The 12,541-nt window shown below is 36.6% G+C and overlaps 1 protein-coding gene across 2 annotated transcripts in view; it reads right to left on the bottom strand.

The window, feature by feature from the left end:
• The window catches only part of CHIC1 (cysteine rich hydrophobic domain 1), a 143,677-nt gene that overhangs the window by 75,955 nt on the left and 55,181 nt on the right, over window positions 1–12,541 (bottom strand). Inside the window, exon 6 of one of the 2 annotated variants that reach the window (XR_008995131.1) lies at window positions 2,558–2,728. The exons of the other annotated variant lie outside the window; for it this stretch is intronic. The gene's annotated coding sequence lies outside the window, so the exon portion shown is untranslated. The remainder of the gene's footprint in view (window positions 1–2,557; window positions 2,729–12,541) is intronic. 2 annotated transcript variants of the gene reach the window in all.

The raw sequence follows: 12,541 nt of genomic DNA, 5'->3' as shown, positions 1-12,541 counted from the left end.
TTGGTATTTTCTGAGGCTCTTTTTGTGGCCTAGTATGTGGTCTATTCTGGAGAATGTTCCATGTGCACTTGAGAAGAATGTATATCCCGCTGCTTTTGGATGTAGAGTTCTATAGATGTCTATTAGGTCCATCTGCTCTACTGTGTTGTTCAGTGCTTCCGTGTCCTTACTTATTTTCTGCCCAGTGGATCTATCCTTTGGGGTGAGTGGTGTGTTGAAGTCTCCTAGAATGAATGCATTGCAGTCTATTTCCCCCTTTAGTTCTGTTAGTATTTGTTTCACATATGCTGGTGCTCCTGTGTTGGGTGCATATATATTTAGAATGGTTATATCCTCTTGTTTGACTGAGCCCTTTATCATTATGTAGTGTCCTTCTTTATCTCTTGTTACTTTCTTTGTTTTGAAGTCTATTTTGTCTGATATTAGTACTGCAACCCCTGCTTTCTTCTCACTGTTGTTTGCTTGAAATATGTTTTTCCATACTTTGACTTTTAGTCTGTACATGTCTTTGGGTTTGAGGTGAGTTTCTTGTAAGCAGCATATAGATGGGTCTTGCTTTTTTATCCATTCTGTTACTCTGTGTCTTTTGATTGGTGCATTCAGTCCATTAACATTTAGGGTGACTATTGAAAGATATGTACTTATTGCCATTGCAGGCTTTAAATTCGTGGTTACCAAAGGTTCAAGGTTAGCCTCTTTAGTATCTTACTGCCTAACTTAGCTCACTTATTGAGCTTTTATATACACTGTCTGGAGATTCTTTTCTTCTCTCCCTTCTTGTTCCTCCTCCTCGATTCTTCATATGTTGGGTGTTTTGTGCTGTGCTCTTTCTAGGAGTGCTCCCATCTAGAGCAGTCCCTGTAAGATGTTCTGTAGAGGTGGTTTGTGGAAAGCAAATTCCCTCAGCTTTTGTTTGTCTGGGAATTGTTTAATCCCACCGTCATATTTGAATGATAGTCGTGCTGGATACAGTATCCTTTGTTCAAGGCCCTTCTGTTTCATTGTATTAAATATATCATGCCATTCTCTTCTGGCCTGTAGGGTTTCTGTCGAGAAATCTGATGTTAGCCTGATGGGTTTTCCTTTATAGGTGACCTTTTTGTCTCTAGGTGCCTTTAAAACTCTTTCCTTGTCCTTAATCTTTGCCATTTTAATTATTATGTGTCTTGGTGTTGTCCTCCTTGGATCCTTTGTGTTGGGGGTTCTGTGTATTTCCATGGTCTGTTTGATTACTTCCTCCCCCAGTGTGGGGAAGTTTTCAGCAATTATTTCTTCTAAGATACTTTCCATCTCTTTTCCTCTCTCTTCTTCTTCTGGGACCCCTATAATACGGATATTGTTCCTTTTGGATTGGTCACACAGTTCTCTTAATATTGTTTCATTCCTGGAGATCCTTTTGTCTCTCTCTATGTCAGCTTCTATGCGTTCCTGTTCTCTGATTTCAATTCCATCAATGGCCTCTTGCATTCTATCCATTCTGCTTATAAACCCTTCCAGAGTTTGTTTCATTTCTGCGATCTCCTTTCTGGCATCTGTGATCTCCTTCCGGACTTCATCCCATTTCTCTTGCGTATTTCTCTGCATCTCTGTCAGCATGTTTATGATTCTTATTTTGAATTCTTTTTCAGGGAGACTGGTTAGGTCTGTCTCCTTCTCTGGTGTTGTCTCTGTGATCTTTGTCTGCCTGTAGCTTTGCCTTTTCATGGTGATAGGAATAGTCTGCAGAACTGGGACGAGTGACGGCTGGAAGGACTTCCTTTCTTGTTGGTTTGTGGCCCTCCTCTCCTGGGAGAACAGCGACGTCTAGTGGCTTGTGCTGGGCAGCTGCGCGCAGACAGGGTTTCTGCTTCCTGCCCGGTTGCTATGGAGTTAATCTCCGCTGTTGCTGTGGGCGTGGCCTGGCTCGGGCAGCTACTCCAAAATGGTGGAGTCGCGTTGGAGCAGGAGCTGCTGGGAGGCTATTTATCTCCGTAAGGGGCCTCCCTGCTCCCTGCAGCCCAGGGGTTAGGGTGCCCAGAGATCCCGGATTCCCTACCTCTGGATTAAGTGACCCGCCCTGCCCCTTTAAGACTTCCAAATAGCACCCGCCAAAACAAAACAACGCCCACCAAAACAAAAAGAAAAAAAAATTTTTTTAATTAAAAAAAAAAAAAAGTTTTTAATTAAAAAAAAGGTGGTCGTTCGTTTTTCTTTATTCTCCGGTGCCAGCCTCAGTCCTCTGCTCACCAGTCTTTCTGCCCTGTTACCCTAGTATTTGGGTCCCTATCCCTTTAAGACTTCCAACAAGCGCTCGCCAAAACAAAACAGCAAAAAAGAAAGAAAAAAAATGGTCGCGCGGTTTTCTTATGTCCTCTGTCACCCAGCCTCCAGTGCCTGCTCACTGTTCTTGCTGCCCTGTTTTCCTAGTATCGAGCGCCCTGCACTCTGGCCCGGATGGCTGGGGCTGGGTGTTCGGCAGTCCTGGGCTCCGTCTCCCTCCCGCTCTGCCTGCTCTTCTCCCACCAGGAGCTGGGGGGAGGGGCGCTCGGCTCCCGCGGTGCCGGGGCTTGTATCTTACCCCCTTCGCGAGGCGCTGGGTTCTCTCAGGTGCGGATGTGGTCTGGATATTGTCCTGTGTCCTCTGGTCTTTATTCTAGGAAGGGTTGTCTTTGTTATATTTTCATAGATATATGTTGTTTTGGGAGGAGATTTCCGCTGCTCTACTCACGCCGCCATCTTCCGCCCCTCTCTGATTTTTTAAAAAACAAAAGAAAATAAAATGGGTGTTGGTGAAGATACAGAGAAATCAGAACCTTACTACACTACTGGTTGGAATGTAAAATGATGCAGCCCCTATGGAAAAAACTGTACAAAGGTTTCTCAAAAAAGTTTAAAAAATAGAACTTCATATGATCCAGCAATCCCACTTTTGGATATTTATCCAAGAGAATTGCAATCAGGATTTCAAAGGGATCTGCATGTCCATATTCACTGCAGCATTATTTACAACAGTTAAGATGTTGAGACAATCTAAATATTTATCAACAGATGAGTGATAAAGAAAATGTGGTACATATCTGTAATGGAATACCATTCAACCTTAAAAATTATGGAAATCCTGCCATATACAATAATATATGGATGAATAGTGAGAACATTATACTAAGTGAAATATTCCAGTCATGGAAGGACAAATACTGCATGATTCTCCTTCTGTGAAGTATGTAAAATGTTAAACTCATAGAAGAGGAGACTTCAATTGTGGTTTCCAGGGCCTGGGAGAGGGGGAAACGCATAGTTGCTATTCAACAGATATAAAATTACAGTTATGCAAGATGAATAAATTCTAGAGGTCTGCTATAATGTACTGTGCCCATAGTTATCAATACTCAATTGTACACTTAACATTTTAAGAAGTCAAATTTCATGATAAATGATAACACAATAGTAAAAATACACATATGGATAATATAAGTAGAGACATGAAAACTCTACGCAAGAAAAGGAAATGGAGAAATTGAAAACATTGTAACAGAAATAAAGAATGCTTTTGATGAGCTCATGAATAGATTGGACATGGACATGGATAAGAATCAGTGAGCTTGAAGATATGCCAAAAGAAACACCCAGAACTGATATGCACTGATATGCAAAGAGAAATACAAAAGAAACACAGCAGAATATCAAAGAACTGAGATAAGTACAAAAGTTGTTAGCAGCCATTTAATGGGAATACTTGAAGGAGAAGAAAGGAGAGAACAGAAGAAACATTTACAGAAATGATGACTGACACATTGCCCAAACTGATAAGCACCAAACCACAGATTCAGGAAGCTCAAAGGACAAAAAGAATACTAAAATTTCTGTATCTTAGCATATCATATTCAAACTGGAAAAAATAAAAGACAAAGGAAAAATCTTCAAAATATTTGGAAACACAAAACACCTTACTTATAGTGGAGCAAGGATATGAATTACATTGGACTTCTCTTCAGAAACCATGCAAGCAAGAAGAAATTGCAGTGAAATATTTAAAGTATTGATAGAAAAAAAAATCTACCAATCTAGAATTATGTATCCAGCAACATTATCTTTCAAAGGTGAAGGACAGACTTTCTCAGACAAAACTTGAGGGAATTTATTGTCAGTAGACCTGCCTTTCTAAGAGATGGTAAAAGTTCTTCATGAAAAAGGAAAATTTTGCAATTCAGAAACTGAGACCTAGATAGAGAAAGGAATAGTGTTAGAGAAGGAATAAATGAGGGTCAAATAAATTCTTTAATTTTATTCTTAATTGATATGATGTAACACTTTCTTCAAAATAATAATAGCAACACTGAATGGAAAAATGAAATTAATGATAACATTGTTACAAGGCATGGGAGGGAGAAATTGGAGATACTTTGTAGTAAGGTACTTGCACTACTCATGAAGTGGAATGGGTTATTTGAAGGTGGACATAAAATAGTTTTAAAAGTGTATTACAAACTCAAAGGAGTTTGCATGCTAAAAACATTTTAAAAAGAAATATACTTGATATATGAAGAGAGAAAAATGGGGTCATATGAAAAGCTCAATTAAAGTAGAGAATACAGAAAACGAGGACAAAGAAAAAAAGGAAACAAAGAACAAGGTCAATGAATAGAAAACAATAAATATAATAGATATTCCAAGCATATCAATAATGATTTTATTAATAATATATATCAATAATTATTTAACAGCAATGGTATAAATATATTAGTTAACAGAACAAGACTGTTATAGTTAAAAAAAATGCACAAGGCCCATATATATGCTGCTGACAAGAAAGCAACTTAAATATAAAGACAGATTAAATGTAAAGGGATGGAGGAAGATATACCATGCTAACACTAATGAAAAGATAACTAGAGTAACTATGTGACTTCAGTTAAAGCAGTCTTTAGAGCAAGTATCAGGGATTAAGAGAGGGATTACATAATGATAGGGGTTAGTTCTCCAAGAAGACGTAACAATTCTTAATGTGTATGTATCTAAAAACAGATGAAGGCAAAAAAGAGGTACAAACTTCAAATTACAAAATAAATTAATCACTGTACAGCATACAGATATACCCAATAATATTGGAATATCTTGGTATAGAGGCAGGACAACTACAGTTACTGGGGAGTAAGCATTTAGTAATGTACATACTTGCCAAATCACTATGCTGTACATCTGAAACTAATATAATATTACACATCAATTATATGCCAATAAAAATTAAATTAATAAAATAAAACAGCATCAAAATATTTGAGGAAAATCTGATGGAAGTGCAGTATCTCTAAAAAGCAGGATTATAACACAAAGGACTTATAAGGCCTCTGTTCTTGAACACCTGAATTCTAGCACCAACTCCTACTCTTAAAGTAAAGTTAAAAAAATTTTGTGATAAGATACACATAACCACTTCAGCATTTTATTAAAAATAATAATAATAAAGAGAGAAATGTGGTATCCACATATAAATCAAGTATAAAAACCAAATGAGTATTCATATTTGAACTGACTGTTTATAGTTCAGAATGCATGAGCAAAACCGAAAGTTTCTGTGATGACTGCCCTTGTACTGTTCACTATGTAACTTATTCATTATGTAAGAATTTGTTCTACATGTCAGAACTTGTTTGTTATGCCTCAGAAGATTGAGACTGACGAAAATTAGGCTTGGGGTGGATTAATGATTGTGCATTGAGCATTGACTCCCCTATACAGAATTTTATTGTCGTTAACAACCATTTGATCAATAAATATGAGAGATGCCCTCACAAAAAAAAAAAAAAAAAAGATACACATAAAATTTATCATTTTAAGTGTACAGTTTAGTGGCATTAAGTCCATTCACATTTCTCTCTCCCCTGCTTCCTCCCTCCCCCATAGAGCTTTGAAGCAGATGCTTGTTCTTTATAGATGTTGTAAAAGCCTGATAACAGTGGCTGGAAATTACAAGCTTTGTGTTGTGTTTTCTCTTTTTCTCTTCTATTTTATTTAAGAAAACAGAATTGTAAAAGAAAATAGTTCCCTGTAGGTTCATTGTGTTTTCCTAACCCTTTCCTCCACCCTTTTTTTGGTTAAATAAGGTGTTTCTAAGAAAAAAAATAAGGTGGTTGTGCTACCATCACCTCCATCCACCCACAGAACTCTTCATCGTGTAAAACTGAAACTCTGTACCGATTAAACAACTCCCTGTCCTCCGTGACTAAGCCCCGAGCAACTACCATTCTACTTTTTGACTCTGAGTTTTTTCACCTTTACTGAATTGATATATGACATTGTATAAGGCTGGGGTATACAATGTGTTGAAGTGACACATTTATATATTGCAAAATGATTATAACACCATAGTATTATCTAATACCATCATTTCAACACATACTTATCATTTTTTTGTTGTGAGAAAATTTAAAATTTACTCTCTGCAACTTTCAAGTATATAATTTAGTGTACTCATGCTGTACATTAGACACTCAGAAGTTTGTACCCTTTGACCAACCACCCTATTCCCACAGCCCTTTAGTCCCTGGCAATTAGCATTTGTCTGTTTCTGAGTTGAGCTTTTTAAGGTTTCACATTCAAGTGATATTATATAGTATTTGTCTTTCTTTGACTTATTTCACTTAGCATAATGCCCTCAAGTTCCATTCATGTTGTTGTAAATGGCAGGATTTCCTTCTTTCTCATGGCTGAATAATATTTCATTGTATATATATATATATATATATATATATATATATACACATTAGTGATATATATTATATATAAAAATTATATATATATATATATACCATCTCTTCCTTATCCATTCATCCAGAGATAGACATTAAAGTTCTTTCTATATGTTGGCTATTGTGAATAATGCTGCAATGAACATTGGGGTGCAGGCATCTCTCTGAGATATTGATTTAATTTTATTTACATATACACTCAGAGAGTGGGATTGCTGAATCATATGGTAGTTCTATTTTTATTTTTTGAAGAACCTCCTGTTTTCCCTAGGGGCTGTACCAGTTTATATTCCTGCCAACAGTGCACAAGTTGCCTTTCCTCCACACCCTCACCAGCATGTCACCTTTTTCATAACAGCCATTCTAACGGGTATGAAGTGATAGCTCACTGTAATTTTGATTTGTATTTATTTCCCTGATGACTAGTAATGTGCATCTTTTGATACACTTGCTGGCCATTTGTATGTTTTCTTCAGAAAAATGTGTATTCAAGACCTCTGCCCATTATTAAATTGGATTATTTCTTTCCTATTGAATTGCTATGTATTTTGGATATTACCCCCTCATCAGATACATGTTTTGCAAATATTTTCTCCCATTGTGTGCACTGCTGTTTCATTTTGTTGACTCCTTTTCTGGGCAGAAATTTTTTAGTTTGATGTAGTTCCACTTGTTTATTTTTGCTTTAATTGCCTGCACTTTTATAATAGGTATCATACAATAAAAAAATGTGTCATATAATAAAAAAAATCATTAAGAGTCATGTCATTGAGATTTTTCTTGTTTTCTTCCAGGAGTTTTATGGTTTCATGTCTAACATTTAAGTTTGCTGATCCATGTCATGTTAATTTTTGTGAGTGATGTAAGATAGGGGTCCAATTTCATTCCTCTGAATGTTATTCAGTTCACCCAGGACCATTTATTGAAGAAAGGATCCTATACCCATTGAGTATTCATGGCTCCCTTTTCAAATATTAATTGGCTGTCTATATGAAGGTCTATTTCTGGGCTCTTGGTTGTGTTCCATTGATCTATATGTCTATTTTCATACCAAACCATACTATTTTGATTACTAGAGCTTTGTAATAGTTTGAAATGTGATACCTCCAGCTTTGTTCATTCTCAGGATTGCTTTGGCTATTTGTGGTCTTTTATCATTCTGTGTGAGTCTTAAGATTTCTATTTCTGTGAAAATGCAACTGGAATTTTGATAGGGATTGCACTGAATTTATAGATGGCTTTGTATAGTATGGATGATTAAGCATATTCTATCAATTTATGAACAAAGGGTATCTTTCCATTTATTTGATTCTTCTTTCACCAATTCTTAAAGTTTTCAGTATACAGATCTTCCACCTCCTTGGGTTAATTTGTCCCTAAGCATTTTATTGGGTTTTTTCTTTCTTTCTTTTTTTTTTTTTACTAAAGTATCATTGATATATAATCTTATAAGCATCTTACTGTTTTTGATGCTATCATGAATGGCATTATTTTATTTCTTCTTCAGAGATTTTGTTAAGTGTATAGAAATGCAACTGATTTCTGTATGTTGATTTTGCATCCTGAAATTTTACTAAGTTCTTTTATTACCACTAACAGTTTTTTGGTGGAATCTCTAGGTTCGTTTATGTAACATTGTATAATATGCAAATAGAGTCAGTTCTCCTTTGTTTATATCATCTGCAAATAGAGACAGTTCTACTTCTTCCTTTTCAATTTGGATTCACTTATTTTTCCTGCTTAACTGCTCTGGCTAGGACTCTCAGTACTATGTTGAATAGGAGTGGTGAGACGGGACACCCTTGTCTTGTTCCAGGTCTTAGAGGAAAATCCATCAGTGTTCCACCACTGAGTATGTTAGCTATTGGTTTTTCTTTATTAAGTTGGGGTATGTTCCTTCTATACCCGGTGTGTTGAGAGTTTTTATATAAAAGGATTTTGCCAAATTCTTTTTCTGCATCTATTAAGATGATAATGTTTTCTTTCATTCCATTAATGCAGTGATCACCTTCTTGGTTTGTATATATTGAACCATCCTTGCAACCCAGGGATAAATCCCACTTAATCATGGTGTATGATCCTTTTAATGTGCTGTTGAATTTGCTTTGCTAATACTTTGTTGAGAATTTGCATCTATATTCATATATGGCATATTGGCTTTTTCTTGTAGTGTTCTTACTTGGGTTTGGTATCAGGATGCTGGCCTTCTAAGTTTGAGATTGGTAGTGTTTCCTGTTCAATTTCTTGGAAGAGTTTTGAGAGGAATTTGTGTTAATTTTTTAATTGTTCGGTAAAATTCACTAGTGAAACAATATGGTGCTGGGGTTTTCTTTGTTGGGAGATTTTTGATTACTGATTAAATCTCCTTGTTATTTATCTGTTTAGATTTCCTATTTCCTCATGATTCAGTCCTGTAGGTTGTATGTTTCTAGGAATTTGTTTTTTCTAGATTATCCATTTTGTTGGCATATATTCATTATAATAAATGTGATCCTTTGTATTTCTGTTCCATCAGTTGTAATGTCTCCTCTTTCACTTTGATTTTGAGTGTTGTCTCTTAGTGTCCCTAAAGGCCTGTCAGTTATACCTTTTGAAAACACCATCTCTTAGCTTTGTTGATCTATTATATTTCTTATGTCTATTTTGCTTATCTCTGCTTATCCTTCCTTTTGTGAACTTTGGGCTTAGTTTGTTCTTTTTCTAGTTCCTTGAGGTTTAAAGTTAGGTTGTTTATTTGAGATCTTTCTTTTTTCTTAATGTAGGGATCTCGAAAATAAAGGGAAACCTCACTAAAATGGAGTTGGAAGGCCAGAAGGGGGAGCCATACCACTCAGTGTTAATTACAGCAAGAATTGTCAATTACAGACCCCAACAGAAGAATCATCAACAGAATTCATCAATGACAAACTCCAACAAGGAAAAAAAATTGTACATTGTATCTCCTACAAGAAATCAACTACCCCTGCAACTCAGCCAATGAGAAAACATCATCCCCCTAGACTCTCTCTTTCCTCCAATGGACTTTCACTCAGAACAACCCATCCCAACTTCCTCCTTCTTCTCCACAAAATAATGTTCCTCTCTTTTGTTTGTTGTAATTGCCTATGGTTTTGTTACAGCTTACATGTCCCAAATCATAATTCTGTGCTATTCCTGAATGAGCCCACTTTTGCTGGTAAAATCACTTACTGTTTTATTTTTGGGTTAACAGCATTTATCACTAAACTTTCCTCAGAACTGCTCTTGCTGCATCCCATAAGTTTTGACGTTTTGTTTCCATTTTAGTTTATTCAATATATTTCCTGATCTTTCAACTCTTCTTCTTTGACTCACTGATTGTTCAGGATTGTGTTGTTTGCTTTCCATATATTTTTGAATTTTCCAGTTTTGCCCTAGTTTTTTTATTTCTAGTTTTATACTGTTGTGGTCAGTAAAGATACTTGGTATGATCTCAATTTTCTTAAAATTTCCAAGACTTATTTTGTAACCCAGAATATGATCTATCCTGGACAATGTTCTGTGTGCACTTGAGAACAATGTGTACTCTGTTGCTGTTGGATGGAATGTTTTCTATTTGTACCCTAGTTCCATTTTGTTCACAATATAGTTCAAAGTTCAATGTTTCTTTATTTTTGGTGTGGATGATCTATCCATTCTGCAAGTGGGGTACTAAAGTCCTCTATTATATTGTTAGGTTTTTCTTATTTTCTCTCCCTTCAGATCTGTTAGTATTTGACTACAAAATCTAGGTTCTCTAATATTGCGTGTGTATACATTTATGATGGTTATATTCTCTTAATAAATTATTCTGTTTATCACTTTATTATGAACTCCTTTGTTAACATTTTTTGCTTAAATTCTATTTTTGGTGTAAGTACAGCTAACCCCACTCTCTTTTGGTTTTCACTTATATGGAATATCTTTTGCCATCCCTTCACTTTGAACCTATGAGTGTTCTTAAGACAAAGTGAATCTTTTATAGATGGTATATAGTTGGATCTTGTTTTTCCATCCATCTAGTCACTGTATGTCTTGACTGGAGAGTTTAATCCATTTACATTTAGAATGATATTGACAGATAAGGACTTAATAATGCCATTTAACTGTTTCTGGCTTTTTAATAGTTTCCTTGTTCCTTTCTACCTCTTGTTTTATATTCCTTTGTGAATTGATAATTTTCCATATTGGTATACTTTGATTCCCTTCTCTTTAGCTTTTGTACATCTACTAAAGATTTTTTGCTTTGTGGTTACCATAAGGTTTACACAAAACATTTTATAGATATAACAGTCTAATTTAAGCTAACAAGTTAAACTTCAATCACATAGTCTTTTTACTCTTCCCTTTTATGGTTTTGATGTCAGTTTAACTCTTTTCTATTGTGTATTTATTAAAAAATAATTGTAGGTATAATTGTTTTTAATAGTTTTGTCCTCTAACCTTGTTAGTAGAATTTAAGTGGTTAATACTACTATATTACAGCATTAGAGCATTTGACTATATACTTACTTTTATCCATGTTTTAAACTTTGTCTTCATGTTACTAATGAGCATACTTCCATTTCAACATGACAACTCCTTTCAGCATTTCTTGTCATGTTTCCTTGATTTCACATGCTCCTTGAAGACTTGAACTATTTTTGCATTTGAAGTAGCAGTTCCCTCCTCCACTCTTTATTGACTTCAGGAGAGAAATACCTTCTGTCAGTCTTGCTAGAGATTCTGAGGCTTTCTCAGACCTTCTATGGTATGGCAGCTCCACATTTTGTGCTCCCTCTTGTGGCAGAAATCTTAAACTTCTGTGCCATCTTTCAATCCTGCAGTGTACCAATCCAAGTTCTGGCTGCCTCCCTTTTGCTTCCCAAGGGTCGTGCTAAATATCCAAATTTATGATCTCTCCCTGGCCAGAATGTGAGTAGCTTTCTGCAGCTGCTGTCAAAACTCATTCTCGCTGCTATTGAGAGTATCTAGGTCAGGCACAGAGAGTGCTGGGGTGCCAATGGGCCACATGGAGAGATCTACATATGAGATTCATTGGTGGGCCTCCTGATGGAGTCCATGACGTGGTTAGTAAGGTATGAATCCCTGTGATACCTTCTGAGCCCTGGCTATTGTTCTTTCAGCCACTCACTGCCCACCCCCTACCACAGTTGTTCAGCTCACAACTCAGTAGTCTAGATGGAGTACCAGAGAAATGGGCCTCTTTGGCAGTGTCCTGCACAGCTGAGGAAGCCAGGCACTCACTCACATTCGGTTTTCCCTGCCGAATAAATCATGGGCCAAGAAGGGTTCTCTTAACAATGAATTGGGCTGTCATGGGTGAAGGGTGACAGAGGTAAAGTCAAGGTATTCCTCTTACCTTCTCCAATGCATCCAATCTGATAAATTTTTTTTGTCTCTAACAATGTGCTGGACCTTCTCCACTAGACTCCTGTCCTTCTATAAAGGCTCTGTTATCTGTGGGTAATAGTCTAAGTCCTTTCTTCAGGGGCTCCCAGACCATGGCCCAGAGGGGCTGGAGCCAGTTCATGGTGAATTTCAGGGTCCACAGCTGGGAGCAAGGTCTGTATGCCTATTACCTGACATATGGGTGGGCAAGATGCCTTCCAGGCTCCTTGGCATATGGTGCTGGATCCCACAGCTCCAACAAAGGTACTTTGGTCCATGGATGGATGCCAAATTGCTGTTGTTGAGGGGGGTATACAAGTGAGGGACATCTTATTCAGCCATCTTCCTGATGCCACTCCCAGTTCTTTCTCTTTAAATTACTTCAATGGACTTTCTCTAATTCCTAGGTGATTTCTTTGGGTCCC

The sequence above is a fragment of the Manis pentadactyla genome, chromosome X, assembly GCF_030020395.1.
Source record: "Manis pentadactyla isolate mManPen7 chromosome X, mManPen7.hap1, whole genome shotgun sequence".
Taxonomy (NCBI): Eukaryota; Metazoa; Chordata; class Mammalia; order Pholidota; family Manidae; genus Manis; species Manis pentadactyla.
This window is presented reverse-complemented; position numbering and strand designations above follow the sequence as displayed.